Source organism: Dipodomys spectabilis, unplaced genomic scaffold (assembly GCF_019054845.1).
Source record: "Dipodomys spectabilis isolate Male_0828 unplaced genomic scaffold, ASM1905484v1 ptg000006l, whole genome shotgun sequence".
Taxonomy (NCBI): Eukaryota; Metazoa; Chordata; class Mammalia; order Rodentia; family Heteromyidae; genus Dipodomys; species Dipodomys spectabilis.
In genome coordinates, this window is record NW_024870683.1 from 19,949,961 (window position 1) to 19,970,649 (window position 20,689).

A 20,689-nucleotide genomic window follows, 5' to 3' on the forward strand; every position below is an offset into this window, starting at 1 on the left:
AAGAAAAACAAAGGGAATTCCTGGCATAATTGTGAAAAGAGAACCCTGAATAACAGATAAGAGACTCAAAAAGCAGTCCTCATAGACTATCCATCTAGATATATCACTTTTCTAGACTAGAGAATTTGGTTTTAAATAAGTAATATAAATACAGAAAATAAAGAAAGCATGATAAAATGATTAACTTAAATGAGATAAAAATATTCCAAATGAGTGAAAGGATTCATAGAATCCTACATGGCTCAGGTCTGAATGACATTTCAAGGTCATCACCACATTCATCATGAATACTAGCTACATTAGTTACTTTTACTGACCAAAATATTTTACAGAAACAACAAAAGGAATGAAGGATTTATTTTAGCCCATATGTTCAGAAGGTTTGTGCCATCATGATAGGCAGGGCAGTTCACACCATGGTGGCCAAGAAACAGAGAAGGAAAACACAGGAAGAGGTAGATAGAGCCCCCAGTATGACCTCAATGACCTACTTTCTCCAACTAGGCCGCATTTCATATACCTTTCACTACCTTTCCCAACAAAGGCATCATTGAATTCATCAAGGGATTAATGCATTGATTAGTTCAGAGCCTTTATGATTTAATTGTCTCTTAGAATATCATCATAGACACACTCCAAGGTATGCTCTACTAACCAATACAATCAAGTTGACAACCAAAATTAACAGCACCAACCTAGTCAAAATCCTGCCCAAACCTACTGGAATGATGAGGGATGGGCTGGGAAGTAGTGTAATGGCATCCTTTCACCTAGGAATTTCTAAAGATTTACAACTTAGCAATCAAAAAGTAGAAGAAAAAGAATCTCAGAATTCCACATATCTGAAAATAATATATCATATGCCATTAAAAATATTTTAAAGAGGTAAAAGTTCTAGGGAGCAAATCAAACATAAAAACCCAAAATTGATAATGGTAGCCTTGGGTGAGGCAAACTGGTAAGGGAGAAGTGGGAACTGCTTTTTTTTTGCAAGCGTCACAGAGCTATCTCATTTACCTGATGCTTAAAGTTACAAGCACTTATAACAGGTAAAAAAATTAAATTACAAAATGAAATATAGAACAAATACAGAGCAAATACTACATTACTGTTAAGCTAAGTTTTCAACTACTAAAACCAAAAGTGTCACTAAGTTGTTGCCATAAATGTAGAGAAACAAAGGCACATATATTTGTAATAATGAAATACATTGGGTCAATTAAAAATTACAGATTCAGAACATAGAAAATAAAGTTTCAACATAAGAATGATTAGCACATAGGAGAAAAACACATGAAACACAAATTATCTAGCAACAGAACTTTCCTATCTTCTGCTTTTAAAACAAACAAAATGATAATAAAGTATAGTCATAGAATGGGCAAAGAACTTGAGTAGGAATTTCTTCAAAGAAGCTATAGAAATGGCCAACAAACAGTATTTTCACAATAAAAAAAAAAGAAATGGCCAACAAAAAAAAAAAAAAGAAAAGCAACAAAAAATAGGTGTTAATGTGATGTGAAGAAACTAGAAACCTTGTGCACTGTGGGCAGGATGATAAAATGGTGTAACCATTATGGAAAACAGTATGGAGGCTGCTCAAAAGACTAAAAATAGATATGATCCAGCAATCTAACTAGTGGATCTATTTCCAAAAGAAAATCATAATGTTGGAAAGCTATTTGCATACCCATACTCAAACAACATTATTTATAGTAGCCAAAAGGTAGAAGAAACCTAAGTGTCCAATGATAGAAGAAGACATCTTAAAAAAATGTAGTACAGGCGTTCAATGATATATTTTTATGCCTTTAAAGATAAGGAAATCCTGATACAAACTATGACATAAGTGAACCCTGATAATATTATACAAAATGAAATAAGCCAGTCACACGAAGATAGAGCTATATGATTCCAGTTAGTTATGAGGTACCTAGAACAGTCAAATTCATAGATGGAAGATACAATACGGGTTGCCTGGACTTGATGAAGGGAAGAAAGTTTTCAGTTTATAAGATTTTGAAAGAAATCTGGAGACTGGTTGCACGCTATGGTTTAAATGTGTTTGTGTGTGAATGCAACCAAGTGTGAAGTCAGCAGTGCAAGCAGAAAAGTCTGTGATTTTCTATCTCAAATAAATAGGCAAAATAGCCAGGTTGGATGAATGCTCAAGTGGTAGAGCATCAGCCATGAGTAAAAACGCTGAACAAGAGAGAAAAAAAAAACAAACAAGAGTATGAGCTCTGGGCATACAAGAGTCCCATGCCCAGCACACATACATACATATATAAGGAATGATTAAAGTTCTATATTCAATCAAGCTGTCATTTACTTGCAATGACAAGAAAAAAAGCACTTTTAAATATAAGATTAACAGAATATATCTCACCCTGTGTCATGGTTTGAACATAAAATATGCTTGCTTAACAGCTGATAGGTTTGAGGGAAGTTACTGGATCATGAGGGCTCTGAGCTCACTGATAGACTCATAGCTGAAAAGGACTATTCGGAAGAGGTGGTGTCTAGTGTGCGAGGCAGGCAGGCCTGATTGAAGAAGATGAATGCCTTTGACTGGTAGAACATGTCCTTGGTCACTTCCTGTCAGTCTCTCTGCTTCCTGGCCACCAGGAGGTGAGTAGTTTAGCTACTCCTTGCCATCCTCCACCTAGATGTTCTGCTTCAGCACAAGCCTGTAGCAATGGAGCTAATGGACCAGGGAATGTAACCTTGGGAACCATGAGCCAAAATATAATCTTTCCTCAAGTTGCTTTTCTCAGATCTTTCGTCACAGGTATAAAAAATGACTAATACACTCTGAAACATTCACTCAGTGTCATCACACAACTATCAAGATGACAAATCACAATAACATGCTCAGGAGAGCTTTGGTCTAAATGGATTGTCAATCCACATATCCACAGATGATAGATGATATGTGATGATAATGGTAACCAAAATTGCAGTTATAACAACTGAGGGAAAAATTTTTATAATCAAAATATATACAACTAATGAGCTAAGATTTAAAAAAAAAAAAACCCTCAAGGCAAAGAGCCTTTGGGAAAGGCTTAGGTTTCATTTAAGTCTTTACCTTTTGGGAAATCAATACTATTTTATTTCTAAAGTTGAAACAATCAAATGGAAATGGAAACCAAAAAGGAAATGGAAGGAGAAAACAGGTTTGGGGAGGAAAGGCTATGTTGACCCTCTCATCCAGATTCCCCATTCTGTCTCCTGGAATATTGGGGGGGGGGGGAGTGGTTGGCAACAGCCCAGCAAGGATGGAAGAGGAATGATCAGTCCATTGTGCTTTACATGCAGAGTCAGAGCAAAGATTAGAAACCACATGAGAATTCAAGTACATTTCTCATGTTTTGTTGTAAAATACCATTTCTACCTGGATACCTCTGAGTATCCAGCCTAAAATATTGCTTCAATATCTTCACTGAAGTCAATATATTTTGTGCTCCTAACTCCTTTTGTTGTTGGTGGTGGTGGTGGTCATGGGGCTTGAACTTGGGGCCTGGGCACTATCCCTGAGCTCTTTTGCTCAAGGCTAGTGCTCTACCACTTTGAGCCATAGCTCCATTTCCAGTTTTCTGTTGATTAATTGGAGGTAAGAGTCTCATGGAATTTCTAGACCAAGCTGGGTTTGAACTGTGATCTTCAGATCTCAACCTCTTGAGTAGCTAAGATTAGAGTTGTAAGCCACAAGCACCCACAGCTTTTAATTTCATTTTTTTAAACCACTTATGTGGACAGATCTCCAGAAACTTCTGACCTTCCTAGCTTAAAAGTTGATTATCCTTTCTATATGGTACTACATTCAAGGAACTGAGCCAGCTTACCCTGCCAATGCTGTCTGCACAACAAGAAATACAGCTACTAATCTGCACAATCTCACATGGATCTTTTCAGTTCAGAGTCCAGCACTGTACAAACTAGAGAAGTAGGCCAAAAATTATAAAAATAAGTTCACTGTCCTGACTTCAAAACTGATGGACAACCACACAGTTTTTACTTCAGAAGTGTTCCAGATTGGAAGAAATGCTGTCCTTCAGAAATTCGTCAAAATGACTAAATGAACTGTAAAAGAAACAATTTATGTAATAAATCCAAAACAGTGGTCACTACAAAGGCAAAGGGTATGTTGGTCAAATACAGAGATTTTAATCTAAGGATCCAGCTTGTTTACGTTATTATGCTTAAAAAGTAGGAGTGCTACTCCTAATGAGTGCTACTCCTATTAGGACTTTTAGATCAGGAATAATCTAGAACTACATATTTCTGAGTTATGGAAGAATAGGCCAAAAGAATGTTATCAGCCAACAAGGAAGGGCAGAAGAAGAAAAAGAATGGGTCTTCTTCTTGAAAAAAACAGGAAGACAAGAAAGAAGATTGAGGAAATGTTAATGAAAGGTAGAAAAATTAGAAGAATTCTTCCTTGGGTAAAAGACTTCATACTATCCTGTTCCTTCCCATAGCCAGGGGCACAAGGTCTACATCTCTGATCTTAACACCTGCATGCTTCTTTCCCTTCGGATTTCTACCTAACGTTACAAGTATCCTAGTAGATATTGTAGATGCCTTTTTATCATGGAATGTGTAAGAAGTGAGCCATGGATCCAGAGACACACTGGTCCATAGTTGTCAGGACAAGGAGAATGACAACTTCATTAACCAATCCTCAGACAAGCTTGATTCTTCTAATCACAGTTAATCCCTTTAGAAGATTTTTTTTAACATCATAACATAAAATAAAGGGCATATGACTATATAGGCTTACAGTGGTGGAAGTGAGGAGAAAGAGGAAAGAAGAGAGGTCACATGGGGGTGGGGAAAGCATACAAACTGGAGAAGTAGGCTAAAATTTATATAAATAAAGTCACTGTCCTATGAGCATGTCAAAAACCTAATGACAATATCGATATCTGAGGCTGTAGCTACATCCATGATTTACCCAGAATAACAGTTTTTCAAAAGCAGAGACAGCTTCCATGTTTAAGATTTAAAATAACTTCAAATGCATGCACCTCTGGGAGAATGCATCAAAATTAATTTGGAATGCTTGAATAAAAAAGTGACTAAATCTGTACCTCAACATCAGAAAGTTAAGCCTGAAAGAATTTTCTAGTAGGTTGGTACACAGTATAGGAAAATAACTACTTAAAAATATTGTCAACATAGAAGCAAAAATTGTTATAAATTTTCTGGAATGCATTGTAGACATGCATAAATTTTATATGATGTACATCAAGACCCTAAAACATAGCCAGAGGCTTTGAAACATGCTATATAAAGAATGTTAAGGATGTTTAAGGCAGTATTACATATGACAAAAAAATCTAAACATTCAAGATATATTAACTTCCAAATGAGTTATTAAAACTGTATTTACATGTGAATCAGTATTATCTAGCCAACAAATTAAACTGTATCCAAATATCTATCTCCTATTTGAGAAAACAGCATACATACAAGAAGAATATACATTTATGCTTTATTCTGAGGTGGTATGGGCTTAACAATTTCTTATTTTAAAAGAATGTACAAAGTTAATATGAATATGGACTAAATACAACTGCCTTTCTAAACAACTAAAAATAATAACAAGATAAAATATGCAAAGAAATATACACTGAGGAACAAAAGACATTGACCCTTGAAACATGGGGAAAGAAGAGGGTGGCCTTACAATCACACTGGATTTTTTGCCTTAAGAGAATCCAGACCATGTTGTAGAAGAAATTTAGGTGGAAACCAAAGAACTTGCAGAATTGAAGAGAAAAAATGGGAGAATTCAAGGAGCTCAAAGAATCTAGATTTCATACAACAAATTACCAGGAAGAAGAGAGATAGAAAGATTAAAACAATCCTCTAGAAATCTACAAAATAGATTTTGGGTAGCCAACAAGAAAATTCATCAGAGAATACACGTAAGAAAATGTTTAGAGACCACAGAACCATCCAGCTATCTAAATGGATGATAGGCAATAGTAGCTGGTACTCATTCAGAGTTGGAATCCATCTCTGTTCCTATCAGCAAGATGGAAAACCTCAGAATTCCTGGGATATTGAGTAGAATACTCAGTAGTATCTTGCCTCACTAGAGATCCTAGACTAAAAATTGACCTGATGATGTCTAACAAATCTTAAAAGGAAGTAAATCTTAAAATCTTAATAGGAACTAAAAACAAGGCAAATTGTTTCCAGGTAATTAACTATCACTCAGAACAAACCTTGAGATTATTTATAGGAACATAAAGTTATCAGCATCCAATGATGGAAAATTTACATACTCTGGTATCCAGTCAGTGATCCCTGGCCATAAAAAGAGACAGGAATATAAGACCCACAATGATGAAAAAAATCACTCAGTTCAAATAGGCACAAACTGACACACAGTTGTTAGAACTGACAAGCACATTAAAAGGTATTACAACTATATCCCAAATACTCTAAAAGTTAAAGACAGACATAAGAAGTATTAAGATCTAAAGCAAACTTTTTAGAGACAAAACAATGCAATGTATAAGATTAATCCCATTTTCACTCATTGTCTCCCTCTTCCTCTCTTTGCATTTCATCTCTAATACCATCCAGACACTAAAAGGTTTTTGTAACCATGGTATAATGGGTCCTAGCTATGACTTAAACTGGTTTCCAACTTTTGCTTCATACACATCATATTGTTTTTCCAGACATGCAGAATGTAATAGTTATGGAGTCATAGAGGCTTTCACTGAGATTTCAAAGGAAGGCCTAGAGACCAGGCAAGGTTTGGAGGATCAGATTCCCTGTGGATAGTGCTTGAAGAGAACGGAGCTGAAGCTATGGAAGAGATGCTGAAGTGGTGGTGGAGACCACAGGAAGTTAGGCATGTCAAAAACTTGGAACATCTGCAAGGAGCTGCAGGGAGAGAACAACATCAGCCCAGAAGAGAGGCCATGTAGGCTGGTGCTGGCTTGATCATACAGAAAGGGCTGTCATGATGCTGAACATGGAGCTTCTGGATTTAATGTTTATCCTTCTGAGTTTCAGTCTTGCTTTGGTCCAATTCCTCCTTTCTAGTTTCCTATTCCTCCTTTTGGATGGGAATACTTATTGTATGTCTATCCCACAACAGAACACTGGAAGCATGTAATGTGATTTTATTGTTATTTGTTATTATTATTATTGTTTACAGAAACTCATGCTTAAATTTACCTTGAGTTTAAGAGGAAACTTTGAACTTGGACTTTGGTGCTATACTAGAACTGTTAAAACTCCAGGAAATCTTAAAGATGGTCTATATACACTAGGCATTATGAGATAGACACAAGGCCTTTGGGTGCCAGAGGAAGAATGTTAGGGTTTAGATACAAACTATTCTCCAAATGGCTCATGTGTTGAAGCTGGCAGTGTTATTGATGGGTGACTGGATTATGAGGGTGCTAATCTCATGGATGGATTTATCAATGAATTGATGAGCTCACAGAGGAATGGGATCCTAGGGTTTCATTTATGGGAGTGGATCATTTCAGTACATCTTGTCCTCAGATCTTCCTCTCTTTTTCTCTACTTCCCATCACCATGAGGTGGACAGCTTCTTTCCACCATGTGCCCCCTGCCAAAATGTTCTTCCTCACATGGTCCAGGAAAAAACAGCCAATTGACTATTGACTGGAAAATTTGAAACTGTGAGGTAAAATAACCCTTTCTTCTTATAAGTTGTTTTGCTCAGGGATTTTTGTCACAGAAAAGATTAGTAGATGGGTCTTCTATCTGTTCCATTGGTCATCAAGCAAATTCTTGTGCCAGTACAAAGCTGTTTTTATTGCTATGGCCTTGTAATAGAGTTTAAAGTTTGGTATTAATATTCCACCAACACTGTACTTCCTGCTAAGGATTGTTTTTGCTATTCAAGGTCTTTTATTATTCCATATGAATTTTTGGACTGCCTTTTCTATTTCATTGAAGACTGCTGTTGGGATTTTGATAGGTTATTGCATTGAATGTGTAAACTGTTTTAGACAGTATTGCCATTTTCACCATGTTAATTCTTCCAATCCAGGAGCATGGTTTTTTCATTTCCTTAAATCTGCTTCAATTTCTTCTTTCAGATTTTTAAAGTTTTAAAGTTTTTCACAATACAGGTCCTTTACATCTTCGGTTAACTCCTAGGTATTTTTTTAGGCTATTACAAATGCAGTTGCTTTCTTGATTTCAGTCTTGATCCTAGAAATGAATTCACAGACATATAACCACCTAATATGTGATAAGAGAGCAAAAAACACATGTTGGAACAAGATAGCTTCGTCAACAAATAGTGCTGCCAAAACTGGCTATCCACATGCAGAAAACAGAAGCTAGATCCTTATATATCACCCTGCACTAGAATTGACTCAAAATGGATCAAAGACTTCAATGTAAGGCCAGATACAATGAAAACATGAAAGGGGTAGGGGAAACACTAGTGCTCCTAAGCATAGATTGACACTTTCTTAATAAAGACCCAGAATTACAACAAACTAAAGAAAAACTAGATAAATCAGATTGCATCAAACTGAAGAATTTCTGCATGGCAAAGGGCACAGCTAACAAGATAAACAGAAAACCTACAAGATAGGAGAAGATTTTTTCCAGCTATGCATCAGACATGGGCTTCATATCTAAAATATACTTAGAGCTTAAAAAATTACCCCCTAACAACAAACCCTCAAATAAACAACAATCAATTTAAAAATGGGCTAAAGATTTAGACTTCTCAGAAGTAAGAATGGTCAATAGACACATGAAGAAATGTTCAACACTTCTGGTCATAAAAGAAATGCAAATCAAAACAACATTGAGATTCCACCTCACCCCAGTTAGAATATCCATTATCAAGAAAATTGACACTAACAAATGTAGCCAAAAGGGAACTTTATTACACTTTTGGTGGGAATTTCAACTTGTCCAACCACTCTGGAAATAAAGGTTCCTCCAAAGACTAAACATAGAGGCTTCCCTATGACCTCGCAATTCCACCCTGGGCATTTATGCAATAGACCACAAACAAGGCCACACTAAAGTTACCAGCACAACCATGTTCACTGCAGAATTGTTTACCATAGCCAAGATATGCAGTCAACCCAGATGCCTCTCAGGGGACCAATAGATCAAGAAAATGTTGTATATATACACAATGAAATTCTATTCGTCCATGATACTTTACCATTTGTAAGGGAATGGAAAGCCTACTCATTCATGATACCGTTTTCATTTGTTATGGAAAGACTACTTATCTGTGATACCCTTACTATTTGTAAGGGAATGGAAAGACTTGGAAAAAAATGAAAGCCAGACACAAAGAAACATAGATTACATGGTATCCTTCATTGGTGGTAACTAGAATGTGCCTATAAATGTATAAGTAAACACATTGGATAGTTAAATATATATATATACTGGAACATGATATATAGGTCTCTAGGCAATCACATAAAGTGAGATCTTCTCCCCTTAAGAGAGAATAACAAAGGTGCAATAGCTATGTGCATCTGATCATATAAAATAACATTTTTCAAAATGAACTCCATGAAATGGAATCAGGATTTTTTTCTTTGTTATTGTTTTTGTTTTCTTTTCTTTTTGTCTTATTTGTTTGTTTATCTGTCTGGGAGAGTAAGGGAGGGACACAGAAATGGTGGGACAAAGGGTGAACAAATGCAGCAGTAGTATTCACTAGACATGATGTTGAAAATAAACTATCCAACTTATGCATGGGAAGGGGAGGGAAAAAACTGGGACAGAGTGAGGGAAGGGGTGACATTGTTCAAAAAGAAATATACTCCTTATCTGACTTATGTAACAAAAAATGCAAAAAAGAAAAAAAAAGATTAGCAGACTGACATACATTACAGAGTAAAGACAGTGAAGACAATACTCAAAGAATCATGGGAACACCTTAACAGGAGAAGATAACTTGCTGGAAAATCAACTACCAGATTAATTATTTATAACACTAAAAAAACATAGGAATCCACGAGTGCATTGTAGCGTAAAATTTGATTAATAAAATGAATATTAAAACAGACTCAAAAGCTTTCCCATATATTAGGGCTGGGAAGGTGGCTCAGTGGTAGAGCGCTTGCCTTGCATGCCTGAGACCCTGGGTTCGATTCCTCAGCACCACATAAGCAAAAAGAAAAAAGCCGGAAGTGGCGCTGTGGCTCAAGTGGTAGAGCACTAGCCTTGAGCTGAAGAGCGGAGGGACAGTGCCCAGGCCCAGGGTTCAGGCCCCACGACTGGACCCCCCCCCAAAAAAAAAGCTTTCCCATATAATAGTTACTAATTATAAGCAGTAAAATAATTCCAGGCAATGGTAGTGCACACCTATAATGGTAGCTGCTTAGGAGGCTGGAATCTAAAGATCTCCCTTCAAAGTCAACCAGGTTAGCAAAGTCCATGAGACTTTTATCTCTAAATAACCACCTAAAGGCCATAAGTGGAGATGTATCTCAAGTGGAAGAACACCAGCCTTGAGTGAAAAAGTTAAATGACAGCACCCAGGCTCTGAATTTAAGCCCCAGCACCACAAAGGTGATAGTTACTGTGCGCCAGCTGACAGGATGCAAGGAAAATTTACCTCTGTGATCCTGTGCCAAAGTTTCAAATCTAAACTTAAAACAAAGGAGGAGGCTACAATGCTTGATAAGAAATGTACTCATTATCTTGCCCATGTAATTGTAACCCCTCTGTACAGTATTTTCACAATAAAAAATAAATTAATTAATTTAAAAAAATCTAAACATAATCCAGAGAAAACATGAGACAACCAAAAACTGAGAAAATGTAGAAAATCATCAAAAGATCAAAATCACAAAAGCAAAAACAAATGTATTTCATATTAAAGTATTAAGGTATTTCATATTAAAGAGGACTAAGAAGAGATAGGACAGATAACAAGATTCTGAACTGAATTATGGGCTATCTAGGATGTGGTTGTCACAATCTGAGAAAACCTGAATAGCATCTGAAAATCAAGTAACAGTAAATAAAACAATGCTAATTTACAGTTTGTGATAGTGATTTCTAAGCACTCATAGAGAACCATCCTTGTTTGTGCGATACATAATGCAAAGATGTTAGGATATATATGTGAACTATTCGATATACTTGCAACTTTTCTGTAAGAAGAGGTGGAATGAGAAGAAGAGCCATATGGAGGAAAGATACTTCTCAAATAAAGTGTCTGTGAATGGAAGAAAGTGCTCACAAGTCACTACTAAGCCACAAGAACAGGCATGCCCAAGAATAAATTTAATTTCTAAAAAAAATCAAATCTGGATAGAAGTTCCTATTACAAATTACATTACTATCCCAGACACACATATGCCTACTTTGAGAGAAGACAGCAAAAGACATCTGAGATAAATCACAAATAGGCATGTTGCCAAGAGTCAAATAGATCTTTTGAAAAAGAAGTCTGGACTATAGTGAGAGCCTCAAGAAGCATCATACCACCGAGTCTGGCTACATTTTCAAAAGCCACATAAATATTACACTATTGGATATATATTTACATTTAATAAAAACAAAGAAGGAGGAAGATGATACAGTAATGTGACCAGAAAATTTTCTGTTTCCAGAGTACAGAAATGTGACAAGGTGCCCATGTTCTTTGAAGACAAGTAGATTATGAAATTTCTTCTGCCGACCAGTGAGAATAATCTTTTCCAGATGTTGTTTGGCCCACAATGTGCTATTCAGAAATATGAAAGTTGTGTTTATTTTCAAAGTTCAAGATCCAAATAAGAAGCCTAGTTTCCCTCACTAACCTCTAATTAAGCTTGGAGATAAAACTTAGCTTATAGACAAAGACAGTAAACAACTGAAGTGTAGACTTATATATCCTGCCCAAACTTTAAAGGGGGAGAAAAACAAATAAGGATTGAATACAATGGTAGCATCTACTTTTCTGCAGGGAGAAAATAATGAGGTACTTAATTTTATATCCTATCCAGCTACCAGTACCCACCATTCTTCCCCAGAAAATTCCCTAGTGGCAAAACTACTTTAACCCAGTAAGGGCAGAAAGAAATCTAAAGAAAACTAGCATTGTTCTAGGAGCTGAATGGATGATATATAAATACTTGGGTTTCCTGTGAATTTACATAACATAGTTTTAAAACTTGAGGGGTCAGAAAGAAGAAACTGGTGCTCTCTTTAATAGAATAATCCTGGGGTCTACATTTCAAACCTTACCATTCTGCTGAAGAATAAGGAAGGTGACTCAGAGAAAATTAAGTGGCCATTCTCTTTCACAATTATTTGGTAACTATGAAAACAAAGGGGGAAAGGGCACTCAACTTTCATGAACGGTATCCTCCTATTTTCCAATTATGAAAGGATTTTAAATATCACAGTGGATATTCTTTTAAAATGTGTTTATCAAAAAGGAAGAAAAATGGAAGGGAAAAGGAACCAATTTTTTTTCTTTAATAAACAGTGAAGAAACAGTAAAAACCCAAATTAGCCAGAGTCCTATTCTTGAGATATGACCTAGAAACCAACTGAGACCTAAAAAAAGCTGTGAGGCCCATAGCAAAGACTTCTCACCATCTAGCCATCAGCCTGAAAGATGCCACCACACACATACAGAAAAACATGGGGACATTCCAAGCATGCAGAGAATGAATGTCTATAGAAAATGTCTAAACTTGCAACGTGTATAGGAAGTTGAAGACCACTGCAAGGAAGAAAAACAGACTAAAACAGCTGAGATGGTATGAGAGAAATCTGAAAAAAAAGGGGGAAATGTTTTACTAAACTGATAATACTTTTTTAAAAAGAGAAAAAAAGTAAATAAAAAATCAAATTAAATAATACATTAAAAAAAATAAACAGAAGAAACAACCTAACAGGCCTTCCCAGTGACTACAGTTTCTACCCAACTAAGATTTTCAGGCCTGTGAAAGAAGTCACGTGCTACAGGGCCAGGGTTAATATGAATGTTCCTTCAGTTTTCAGCCAAGTCAGAGAGAGAAATAGAGCCAGGTGCCAGTGGCTCATGCCTATAATCCTAGCTATTCAGGAGGCTGAGGTCTGAGAATCACAGTTCAAAGCTAGCCTGGGCAGGAAAGTGCATGAAACTTTTATCTCCAAAAAACAAAAACAAAAAAAAAGCCAGGGGTTGGGAATGTGGCTTCGTGGTAGAGAGCTCACTTAGCATGCACAAAGCTCCAGGTTCTATTCCTCTGTTCCACATAAACAGAAAAAGCCAGAAGTGGCTAGTGCTAGAGTGCTAGCCTTGAGCAAAAGAAGCTTGGGGGCAGCACCCGGGCCCTGAGTTCAAGCTCTAAGCCTGGCAAAAAAATAAAAATAAATAAGCAGGAAAGAAATGTATAAATCCTTTGTATTTCCTGATGTCTCCCATATTACACCGCTGTCATTCTGGGCTGCAATAGAAAAACATGGTGTGTTCAATCCATGTCCTCAAAGAGATGTCCTCTTTGAGGAACACTCCTGCTTCTTTGGGTGGTAGCTGTGAAGATGACCAGGATGACATGCACAGCCCCTCCTCCTGCTGGGGTCCGATAGCTCTGCTGTGGATCCTGCTCTCAGATCCATGTTACATGAACTCTTCTCAGCTGGAGTTCACCAGCGCCTACTGTGAGAATAATCTTGGCCCTGAGCCTGCATCACAGCTGTTTATACTTATTTGAGGTATGGTGTATTTTGAAACAAAATGAACCAGATTTTCCCCACTGCCTATGTCAATGTCTGATAGAAACATTAACTCTTTCACGGTCAGGCAACCACTAATACCAGTGCATCCATCAAATGGAAGAAGATAGATCAGACATTGGCATAGAACTGTGCTGGATTCTCCAGACAAGCAGCCCATTTCAAAAACAAATGCAGATATTTTCATCATATTTGTAGTTTCTGGACCTCACCCCTAAAAAAACTTCAACCAGATTATAGGAAATTGTTTGAAAAGAAAACCATTAAGTAAAATGAGCAAGAGAAAAGGTATGTTAAAACTGAGTGTACAATTTTATTCTGATTTCTCTGGTAACTAAAGCAAAAGAGAAAACAGTAAGTTGCATATTAATAAGAGAGAAAAATGGAGGGGGGATTATACTTTTACTAATTTTTGGTAAAAGTTATCATATGGGCAATTTTCTTCTACCAATCCTCAATTGAAATTGAAGATATGAGTACATGATTTCCAAAGGGTAGATCACCCATGGAAACTTAAACACAAAACAAACTTAGACTTACCTATAATTTAACCACCGATTTCAATAAAGTAGAACCTAAATGCCTATACTCACTTAAATCTCCCTAATTCGAAAACAAATCTTTTATTATACACCATTATCTTAAAATCAAAATTATTTAAAGACATCTGTATGAAAACAAATCCTTATTATTATATGTTACATCTGGCACTACAGGGGATACAAGGTAAATGCAGAGCAAGCTTTGCCACAGAACATAAAAATCACTGATTCCTGGAACCTATCCAAAGCCTGCTGAAGCAGACTCTGTGTGGGTGGGAATCTGTATTTCAACAAGTGCCCAAAGTAAGGCTAGGTTAAAAACCAGGTGCAGTAACTATTGCTTTATACCAGTTCTCAGACTGCAGAAAGCAGTACCCAAACTCAATAGAACACTTGTTCAAATATAAGACAGTTGAGCCCTAACCCACTGAGCTTCTGACTCAGTAGGTCTCAGGTGGGCCCTAAATCTACACTTCATAACAAGTTCTCTTATGATGATGGTGCTGCTGGTCCTGGGGCCACACTTTAACACCCACCACTTATTGGACTGCTCATCTAGGTGTATCAGTAGCCTCAAATGGCTCCTGATGGAACTGGAAAGTAAATATTCAAGACTGAAGTTTCTGACAAATGTCAAGAATGTTAATGACTTAAAAGAAGAAAAAAAAAGAAAAAAGATAGAGTTGGCTTTTTTTTTTTGTCAGTTGTGGGGCCTGAGCTCTGGGCCTAGACGCTGTCCCTCAGCTTTTCAGCTCAAGGCTACCATTTGAGCCACAGCACCACTTCCAGCTTTTTCTGTGTATGTGGTGCTGAGGAATCAAACTTGGGGCCTCATCCATACAAAGTAAGCACTCTACCACCGAGCCACCTTCCCAGCCCCTTGGCATTTTCTTTGAAAAACTAAAATAAATCAGACTTCTATTCAAACTGAAGATCATTTCACCTGTTCAATTGTAAGGATTGCCAAAAAAAAAAATCAGGAGAAAACTTTTGAATTATGAAATAGCAACTTCAACTGAAACTCTATAGACTAATGCAAAACAGATGAGAGCAGGTGATACTGTTTAGAAATTGTGGACACCACACACACACACACACACACACACACACAGCATGTGTTTTTTTGGAGGAGGGTTGTTTTTGTGGGGATTGGATTTTTGTGGTGGTGGTAGTGTCGTAGTAAGGCTTAAACTCAGGGCCTGGGTACTGTCCCTGAGCTCTTTTTGCTCATGGCTGGCACTCTACCACTTTGAGCTACAGCAACACTTTTGATTTTCCAGTGGTTAATTTGAACTATGTTCCTCAGATCTCAGCCTCCTGAGTAGCTAGAATTATAGGCATGAGCCACTGGTACCCAGCAGCACGTTGTTTTTCAAGAGAACTTCATCCCAACATGGGCCCACAAGAATAAAAAAATCTTCAAAATGCATCTACCACAACATTATATGAGTTGACTTATAGAATGAAGCCTATTCAATACAGACTGCATGAATATTAGCGAATGTTGTCAAAAGCAATAGCTTTAGTTTGGAAAAAGTCAATAGAAAACTCTCCGTTAAGACAAGGACCAGGGTGAGGTTTTCTAAATTCATTGCCTGCTTATGAGCTTAAGATCCTACTATAGCTGCAGTGAAAGGCAATCTTTAATTTACAAAAAGGGCTTTGAAAGTTATTAAACTATAATAAGACAGTAAAGTGATATGAATAGCAGTAGGTTTTATATAATTTGCAAGTGGAATTTGAGCTATCAAAAGATGGTTCCAGCATTGGCTGTCAAAACCTTTTTAAAAATAATTAAGTCTAAAAGATCTTTGATATTAGTACAACCCAGAAATATTCCATTCAGATCAAAAGCTGTGGTTTGATAAAGAAATTCTTAATTGGTCATAAACTGACTTCTGAATAAAGATAATATCAGCCTAAATTTTCCATGTCCCAACCCATTTTCTAGTAAAAATACAGATAAAGAGCTGGCTAGGCACCAGTGGCTTATGCCTATAATCCTAGCTACTCAAGTGGCTGAGGTCAGAGGATCACAGTTTGAAGCCATCCCAGAAAGAAAAAGTCTGCGTGACTTCATCTCCAGAATAATAATAATCACAACAACAACAATAAAAAAAAAAACCTGGGCTAGGGATGTGGCTCAGGGGGCAGAGAGCATACAAGCCAAGTGAAACCACAAAGCCCTAAATTCAAGTCCCAGTACTGATACACACACACACACACACACACACACCAGATAAAGGCAAAAAAAGACAAAAATCTCAAAATGACTCTGAAACCAAGAATAACCAGCCATTTGTAAGAATGGAACTAATTAGAAGTGTCTATATTTGCTAGGCATTGGTGGCTCATTCCTGTAATCCTAGCTGGTTAGGGGGCTGAGATCTGAGAATCATGGTTCAAGGACAGTACTTTACCTCCAATTAAGCACACAAGAAAACTGGAAGTGGACCTGTAGCTCAAGTGTAAGAGTGCTAGCCTTGAACAAAAAAGCTCAGGGAGAGCACCCAGCCCCTTAGTTCAAAGGGCAGGACCAGTACCCCCTCCAAAAAAAATCATCCATATTCACTGAATTTTATTGTAAGAACTAGAAGTTAGAAGTGTTAGATCTCCTGCACTCTACCACATTCACCAGAATTTAGGGACAAAAGAAAGCAACAAGAATCACCAGCAGCAACATCCTGGGAAGATCTGCTTTCTGAAAGAATCTATAGCTATCTACTAGCTTGAGTCAGTTTGGACTGCTGTGATAATCAGTGTCAACCATGTGGCTTAAACAACAAATATTTATTTCTCACAGTTCTTCAGCTAGGAGTCCTAGACCACTATACCAGGAAAGCTGAGTTCTGGTAAGGGTCTTCCTTTTGGTTGTAGGCTGAAATCTTTGTTGTAACTGTACAGGTAAAGTGAAGGACAGAGAGCTCTCTGGACTCTCTTCTACAATGGCACTAACTCCATTGATGAGGGCACTGCCTTCCTGCTATAATCTTGGGGATTGGGATTTCAAGTTATCAATTCTAGAGGGGACACAAACATTAGTCCATAACACAGTGTTCCTCCTTTCTCTCATCACTATCAGAAGCTCTGTAGAAAGAAATTTTATCACAAAGTATAATCAATCTGTAACCACAATAAATAATAGACTGGTTGGTTTGGTTTCCTGAATATGAGAGAAGTCTGATTCTTGAAGATAGGAGTATAGCAAAAATTCCAATAGGAAGAACTTCCTTCTTACTAGCTAAGTCTCTTAGCATTGACTTGTAATTCAGAGAACAATAGGCCCCACATTGATTAGAGGACTTCTTTGAGGAACGGGCCAGGGTTGTCTCTTGTTTTCAGCCTCTGTATGGGCCATCCTCCTTGTCAAGAGTGCTGGCTTATCAGCCTAAGTGGGAAAGCCAGGTGGCAAGCCAGCAAGGGCTTTAGCTCTATGGGTGCCTGAAGGTAGAGCTGTGTCTTCCCAAAAGAATGGGGCTTCTGAAACTAGCTAGCAGCTCTACTGCTTAGAAATAGCATGTGGGTTTAGTTCCAAAGTCTAAGTCTGCACTATGCAATATGATAGTGAGCTATGTGGACATTAGAGAACTAGAATATTTTCTATTAGACATCACTGGAATATAGTTCCATAAAAATTGTGGATGCAATGCTCAGTAGTAGAATGCTTACCTAGCATGGGCAGGACCCTGGGTTCAATCTCTAGCACTACAAAAGTAAAATATGAAGTGGAAGAAAGCTTTGTTTTTTTCTTCTTTTTTTTCATTTTAAAGGGAAATACTATTATCTGTCCCACAGAATGTAATATTAAGAGTATTGTCATTTGGAGTAAAAATTAATTCTAACAAAAGCGATCTAGAACAATGTGAACTTTATTAAAACAGTAAGCAAGCTCACAATGAACCATTTTAATGAATCATTTTGATATGTTAAAACTCAACACAGAACAATATTTTTTTTAAAAAATAGGTTTCTTAATAGAAATATTTTTCCATTAATGTCAAAAATAACAAGAATCCCACTTTTGCCCCTACTGGGCAACAAAGTCCTGACAGCCTAGTTGATTCATTCAGATAAGACAACAAATAACATGTGAGGGCTTCCTTGGGAAACCCATTCCCTTGGGAAATCAATTGCATATCTCCCTCAGCACACAAATAATATGTGTATGCATTCTAGCTATCGTGGGGCACAATAATCATTTAAATTTTACCACATAATTTGTGGGTTTCTGTCGTTCATCACATGAAATCAGAAATAGGAGCCAATATGAATGTTTCTGAAAGAACTCGCCTTTTTAAAACTGGAAAAGTTCTCACATAATGTAACTAACTAATGGTAGAAACTGTACAGACAAACATGCTACAACGTCCATTGCTCTTTGAGAGCCAGTAAGTGGATATTAACTTATACCGACTCCACAGGACTAAGTTAATAGAACAAAGCAAAGAAAACTGTTTGTAAATAAAGGCCAGGCCCCAAAAAGCTGTGTCTAAAATACTAAGGGAGTGTGACTTCTCTCTAAACTAATTGGGTTGGTTACAGGAAGCCGAATTTGCATACCCTGATGAAGAACTGAGTCCAGGCTGGTCATGAGATGCCATGGGGAATCCCTTGTTCTGGGGAGTCACTAGCAAAGTACTTAAACCTCAGATACTCAGTCTCAGCAGAGAAGGAAAGATTCTCTGCAGCTTAGCAAACAAGCCAGAATACTCCAAGGTAAGCTAGAATGCACAGGTGCACATGTACATATCAAGTAGAGGCTGGCAGGAGTGAGGCCAGTGGGTGGCACACAAATCATTTTATACCTCTTTCCTGTGGACACCTCATGTAATGTGCTTAATAGAAGGAACCACATATTGAAAGAGAAAAGAGTATGTTTGGTACTATGAAAAATGGTACTGAAAAGTACCATTGGTATTAAAGAGTTATAAAACATAGGCATCTCTCAGGAGGCCTTCAAGAGTTTTCCTATTTGGAAGGAAAACTCCTTCCAAAGGAAGAAGGAGGATGAGTACAATGGACAACACTTCGAGTTTCAGAGACTAAACACAATAGCAGTCCTATGGAATGGGCAGAGTCACCCAAGGGCCAATGCAATGTGGCAGAGTCAAGCGTTTCTTCCTTCCACAGAGATGGAAAACTAAAGCAATCTTCTTGTGGGCCTGAAAAGGGGATGTTGGAACCACATACCTGAGGAATTCTTTGGCTATCTCACATACATATGGCTCATGGAGACAAAGCCAGGTCCCCGGTGGCTCAGGCCTGTAATCCTAGCTATTCAGAAGTCTGAGATCTGAGAATCACAGTTCAAAGCAAGCCAGGCAGGAAAGTTCATGAGACTCTTACCTCCAATTAACCAACAAAAAATCAGTGGTACTGTGCCTCAAAGTGGTAGAAAATCAGTCTTGAGAGAAAAGTCTAAAGAATAGTGCTCAGATCCTGAATTCAAGCCCCAATAAGAGCAAGAATTAGGTTAAGCAGTAATTTTAGTAGTTTTAACCATTGTTCTAAATGACCTGTAATTACTATTAACACTATCACAGTCACATTAGTAATTTTAATAAAAACTTATCCCCATAATTCAGACTTATGGGAAAACGTGCACTAATTGTTCCATAAGGCTATAATCAAAGCTCGAGTATTTACTCAGAGGGCAGGTACTATAGCACCTGGTGCCCATAAATATTCGTGAAATGACTCAAAAAACCTAGATCATTCCATGATAGTCACAGCCACCCAAATTGGCCAACATGGACTCAACAGAACATTTCTTCCACCCAAACTAATCCTCTTCTGGCCCTATCTATTTTTCAACTACAATTTACTTCATTCATTCTTCTGTAACTTCAGTTTTGTTTATCCCTCAATTCCCAGCCCTCAGAACAAAAGCATGCTAAAATTCCTATTCACAAATGGAAATACCCCTTGACCTCAACTTCTTTTTCTTCCTCCTCTCTCTGTCCCTGTTCTCCATCCTCTGTTTCAAAGCCAAGAACATTGAAAAAAACTGTTTTTACTGCTTTTTTTTTTTTTTACCCTTGCACAGATTCCCTGGCTTCTGCCCCCATCCCCCAATACTTTGGGAAAAGATCACTTTCCTTTAAATAAGAACATTTTTCTGTCCTCAGTCCTTATCTTACTTGGCCCATCAGTGGCATTGTACATTGTTAATCATTCTTTTTTAAACTTGCCCTACTTGTGACACCATGTTCCCTTGATTCTTATCCAACTCCCTAATAGATCTTTCTCAGGCATCTTAGGGGGGTGGGGAGAGGAGGGTTCTTCCTCCAGTGATTAGATGTGTGATGAGCTGGGAAGGTGGTAGAGTGCCTGCCTAGGATGCATGAAGCCCTGGGTTCGATTCCTCAGGACTACGTAAACAGAAAAAGGCAGAAGTGGTGCTATGGCTCAAGTGGTAGAGTGCTATCCTTGAGCAA

At 37.5% G+C, this 20,689-nt stretch overlaps 1 protein-coding gene across 9 annotated transcripts in view; it reads right to left on the reverse strand.

Annotated features, from left to right (window-relative positions):
- The window catches only part of Lpar1 (lysophosphatidic acid receptor 1), a 282,752-nt gene that overhangs the window by 78,830 nt on the left and 183,233 nt on the right, over positions 1-20,689 (reverse strand). Inside the window, exon 1 of one of the 9 annotated variants that reach the window (XM_042695786.1) lies at positions 7,476-7,547. The exons of 7 other annotated variants lie outside the window; for them this stretch is intronic. The gene's annotated coding sequence lies outside the window, so the exon portion shown is untranslated. Of the gene's footprint in view, positions 1-7,206; positions 7,229-7,475; positions 7,548-20,689 lie in introns of those variants that run through there. One more of the 9 variants, XM_042695789.1, reaches the window with a different exon arrangement.